The sequence below is a fragment of the Meleagris gallopavo genome, chromosome 28, assembly GCF_000146605.3.
Source record: "Meleagris gallopavo isolate NT-WF06-2002-E0010 breed Aviagen turkey brand Nicholas breeding stock chromosome 28, Turkey_5.1, whole genome shotgun sequence".
Taxonomy (NCBI): Eukaryota; Metazoa; Chordata; class Aves; order Galliformes; family Phasianidae; genus Meleagris; species Meleagris gallopavo.
The window spans coordinates 4,498,813-4,504,636 of NC_015038.2; positions in this window are offsets into that span (position 1 = coordinate 4,498,813).

The following is a 5,824-nucleotide window of genomic DNA, read 5'->3' on the forward strand; positions in this document are numbered from 1 at the left end:
AGTGTTCTTTCATAGCATCAAGTCTCCATACGAAGATTTGGATTACCTGCTGCCTGCCTCTTGGACTGCCAGTCAGATCAGAACAGCACTACAACCACAAGAAACTGACAACTGCGCTGTTGTTTTTCAGTTTTGTCCTGCATGTAGACATTGTTTATCTCAGAATAACAGGAACTGACATATCTAGTGCTCCCCAATGAAACATAACCAGTCTATCATACAAGCCACAACAACTAATAGAACTATGAAGCATTTTAAGACTGCAAGAGGAAATTGTTGTTGTACCACATGCAAAGAAAAGAGATGCCCTTTTAATCTGTGCTTGACAGGAAATGCTGCAGCTAATCCTAGGAAAGAAAGAAAAGAACGGTCATCTGTGAATCCACTAATTTAAAAGATAAGAGCTACGTTTCCAGCTAGCACAGAGAGACTGGCAATAGACAGATGAGCTTTGAAAATTCAACAGCCACAGCCTGTTTAAATGCAAAACCTGATGGAAAAAAAAACAATGGCAGCATATTAAGGAGGCTTGCATTAGGATGGGGTTGGAAATAGTTCCTCTACCAGAATATTAACCTGTTAGAAATCTAATAGGCTTTGTCTTGTTCTGTTTATTTGCAATTAGTGTAGCTCCTGAGTTTGTTGTCTGGAAGGATGGACGTGTTTCAGTTTTAATGTCCACAGTACTGTATGCCTCTCTGCAGTGGAATTAAGACTGGCTCATTCTGCTCTATACTTTATACTCTATCCCACCCATGTGTTGTACTACTAACAGGACTAGGAATGATTTATGGTAACTTATCTTCACTGTTCTTACTTTTATTTTAGGCATTGGTCAGTGATAGAGAATCCTGTTACGTTTTCACACACCACGCGCTGAGTTTCTCTGGCTCATTGTAGACATCCTGAAGTAACAAACCCAAGAACTTCATGCCTCGTTAATTCCATTTACAAAGATCACTTCCAACACTTCTTACAGAAATCAACATACTGTCTTTCACTTAATGAAAGTGTAAAATAAGTGATGTGACCGAGTAGAATGGTTTAGTTAAGAGAAAGGTTAAAGATAAATAATTTAAAGCATAACTGGCTGTTCCAGAACACAGCCACAAAGCTGATGGTTGTAAAAGCGCATTGAATTTTGCGTCTCTGAATGTCTGCAGGTCAGCAGGGGGGCAACCAAAGAAATGGATCCACAACCATCAGATACTGAGCTATGAATTTTTAGCTGTAGGAAAGCAGCTTTGTGCACTCACAGGTTTTCACACAGTACTTCATTGTGCTGCCACGTTGTCCTGCTGTTCCCAGAAGGTTCTGGGTTCTCATCCCCAGGGAGCTCAGCAGTGAAAGAAAGAAGTCTATGGTCACATCAGGACAATCTGGGAAAAGTTCTTCTACCAGCTTAACAGTCTGTAAATTACTGAAGAAACGGGAACACAACTCCAGTGATACTCAGAGCCTTTCTGACGTGTGGGCAGGCTAAGGGATGCCTTACAACAGGCACTAGGAAAGAGGCTCTCTAGGCTCTCTCTGTACCCATGTTATATGATGCTAACGTGAGTACAAGGAGCAGAAGACTCATTACTCAGACTAATCTATTGCACTTCTAAAAGGAATTTCCATTCTTAGTACTTGGCCAGATATCTCTGTAACGCATGGGTGAGAAAAGCCAAGGCTCCTGAGCTCTATGGAGATTATAATGCAGTGCATTCAGAGGCTGGGTAAAAAAAAAAAGAAGTTGCAGTGAATAAACACACTACAGAAATTGTGGAGCACTGCCAGCGTTCAGCACACTGCCCAACAGCTCCAACTTCTCATGACAGCAGGGCTCTGCACAGATGGAACTAAGGACCTCACATCTACGTAGTTACCTTAACAACCAAATTTGTAATCGCCTCCAAAAACAAAATCAGGTTTGTGTGACATGACCTATTTTATGTAACACCATCTCAACTGGCATTAATTATGTTCTCGTCCTTTAATTTTCATTGCTCAAATCCTGTATCGACTTTCTGCTCTCTAACCTGATAGCTGACACCCATCCCTGGTCAACCTCCTTGAGTCTCACCGGGGTCAGCATCCTCCCTTTAAAGACTGGCACCATTCTAGGCTGATCCTCAACGTGCTGAAGTTCCCTCAGCAGTTCAGGTCTTGTGAAAATCAGCATTAGCCAGCAAAGGATTATTAGCTTGGAGACAATGGTTTTAAAATCTTTACTCCCCTTACCACTTACCTAACAGCTTGTGCTGTACACATGTACGTTGCTTTGTCAGCCACAAGCAGTTACTGATGGCTTTGCACTCACAGCAGTAGCTTGTCCCCACCTAGTCATGTCCCTTGGCATTACAGTTGGCCTTTGTCCTGACAGAAGTTTATCTTTCAGCTTCCAGCTTTCTCTAACAGTTTTCTACATTTTTCCCATTTTAAATGCTGATAGCTGTTTGTTTTCCCCTTTTCTTCACTGTTATCATTTTTACTGCTCTATCATCTTTCCTATCTTCACCAAGATATACTTGCAAACATTTCTTCTTTCTTTTCTTTCTTTTCTTGGATAGTTTCCAGAGGAGAACACTTCACTAAATATTCTTACACCAAATTCAGAACCCCCTTTTCCCCCAATCTGAATCCCCCTCCCAGTCAATTACACTCATTTCTCTTGCACTGGAAGAGCTGGCAATTCAGAGCAGTAAAGGACATATGCCCTCATGCTCTTTTCCATCTACCATCCTCTTTCTACATGCAAAATAGTTAGCATACATTGAAGGCACTTTAAACCTGGATGTCTGCTTCTTTCTGTATACAAAATAGCTCCATCTACCAAAATCAAGGTGAAATCTTTTCCTACGATTGAAGTTTTATACAACAAAACCCACACAAATATATCATGCACATACGCATGGCACACACATCACTGTCTGCATGTGTTTGTATGTTTATAAACAACCTGTACGTTTAACTACATTTAAAACAGCTCAGAAAGACATAAAGCTAAATAATATATAGGAGTAGTAGCAAAATCTTCTGTTCTGTTGCCAGGTCTAGCTGGACAGATGCTACTGAGTATACAAACAATACCATGTTTGTGTCTACAAGCTTCTTGATTCCTGACAATCTATGGTAGAAATTAACCCAAAATTAAAGACTCCATCAAAACAGCAAATATTTGGCTAATCCTAAATGAACAAGAACTTAATTACATTATACACAAAATCCCACAGAAAATTAGCTTAGGACACAAAGTCGCATGCAGCAGTCTGAAACCATTGGTAAAGGAGACAACATCATTCAGGAATTGGGTAAATGTTTGTTAGGAGTGACTGGCTCACTCCTCCAACAGCCCAGCACAACATGTTGTTCAACTTTCTCATGTTCCTTATAGCCACGTAAGACAACAACGTGGTTGACCTGCCTAAGGCATAAAAGCCAAGTCCAGAGGGCAGGGAGCTGATTCACGGGGCTGGTCGGTGTCAGAGCTGTAGTGAGGGAGCACAGCAAGAAGGTTGGCCAGACGCGGACGAACCAGATTACAGTGGCTCTGTGCTAAATCAATACAACACATGCATACTGATTCAACCCCCTCCTCACTTTGCTCCTCTTTGGTATTTCTCAAATCCCCAACCTGGAATGTTCCCACCCCACCAGTGGATATTTTAGTTTCAATGACGGTGGTACAACATTTTGCTTCTCACCGTGAGACAAAAAGTGGCATCTCAAAGCAAAACCAATTGATCCTCAGTTAGTATTTCAGTGAATTGTTTTCACTTCAGTACTTGCTCAATAATTTGCCTGCATGGCTTTTTATTGTTGTTTTTTATTTTTATTTATTTATTTATTTATTTGAGTAAGTAAGTGAGACTTTACCTATCCACACTATAAAGCAATCAATTGCTTGGATTTGAGATTTATTTTATGTGTACGGTACTGCATCTCTCATTTGTGCCTCCCAGGTAATGAACATACTGAATGAACCGGATTTTCCAAAAAACATAAGAGTAGAATTAGTCAGGTGTGATGCTGGATGGCTCCATTTCCACCCTAGCCTGGCTGTCACGACGTTGCTGTCCTATGTAGCAAATTAATCAATACCAAATCTTTTAAAAGCAGTGGTTAGTTTAAAAGCCTAACAGAAAGACTGACTGTTAACATAATTAGATTTCCAGCTCCAATTTCCAGGTTAGGATATTATGGACACGTTTGTTCCTATCACATTTGCTTTGTGGTTTAGTATGAATTTTCAATAGATAGCTCTGCGATAAGAAAGCAGCAATTCAGATGCAATTATATAAACAGGAAGATAAGCCTGGAATTAGCCTGGAGTGTATAAAGCACACAGAGTTGGTGCTAGATCACTGCCTCCCCCAGCTCAAGGCAGAATCAGACTCCTGAAATAGGGAAGAATTCAGCTGACAAGAGGTTGGTCTTTCCAGACTTGTACTACTGCAGCCACAGGGTAAACTGGATCGTGTAATGAATGGCTTTTGTTATAGGAAAACGACAGCTGGAAGAGACTAGAGGGTGATTCCAGATATTTGTAGACTCTGTCATGTAGAATTTGTAGTTTCAAAGAGAGAGAGAGAGAGAGAGCATCCTGAAGCTGTCCTGGAGCCAAGCAAAGCTTTGTTTCTGGGATTCCTGAGCAGGCCTGGGAAATGGGAACAGAGGGATGAAGTGCGGATTCATCGATTTGAACTCTTTGCTGATGTTCTCTGTTGTAATTTGCTTGCATCTATTGTTTAATACTTGCCAGCACTCCCATTTCATCATGCTTTTAAGCCAGCGTGAAAGTAAAAATTACAGGGGTATGTCTGATATGCACAACTATTTCTTATCCTACCTTGAACATTTGATAAGATGCCTTCTTTAGAAAAATATTCTAAATTAATGAGATTATTTTAGCAGGTTTGGTTAATTCTAGAGCTCACGGCCTCTGATGTGTCACATTTTCAAATCCTTTATCAGGAAAGGGTAGGAAAACCTACTACTATTTCTCTGCAACAGTGTTTTATCACTCGTTAGGAAAAGTTCTGCCATATGGGTCAGTGGGAAAAAGGTGAACATGGCATATGTTGTGTTTGTGTTATTTGTCCTCTGTCTGTCCAGTGGTTAGAATTATTTCAATTACATTTCCAGGATTAGAAAGAATTTGTGAAGCTGTGGCTGAAAAAGTTGAGATTACTTCTACTATTTGACTGTCAGAACTGTTCTTGTCAAATTCTAAGGAAAGAACACGAAGACACATCTAATTTTAATTAAGGTTTCTCTTTTTCCCCTCTCCTGTTTAGCATGAGTCCCTTCTTCATGATGTCTCTTCTCTTTGGCCTGACTGTTGGTCAAACAGCATCAGTTTGTGCTCCTTCAGAGTACACAATCCACGTGGAGAAACAGGAGTGTGCCTATTGCCTGGCCATCAACACCACCATCTGCGCTGGATTCTGCATGACACGGGTACAGGATGTTACTCTCTTTTAGGTGGTCTCCATAACAGCCATCAAGAAAAGAAGTTCCTATTCTTGCTGGAGAGCTATGTAAAGTTTATTCAGGCTAATTGTGTCCATCATAGAAAAATCACATTATTGTCATGGTTTCTATTTAGCTTACTGGGAAAGCAGGGGTGAGAAAAGCCAAGGCTCCTGAGCTCTATGGAGATTATAATGCAGTGCATTCAGAGGCTGGGTAAAAAAAAAGAAGTTGCAGTGAATAAACACACTACAGAAATTGTGGAGCACTGCCAGCGTTCAGCACACTGCCCAACAGCTCCAACTTCTCATGACAGCAGGGCTCTGCACAGATGGAACTAAGGACCTCATATCTACGTAGTTACCTT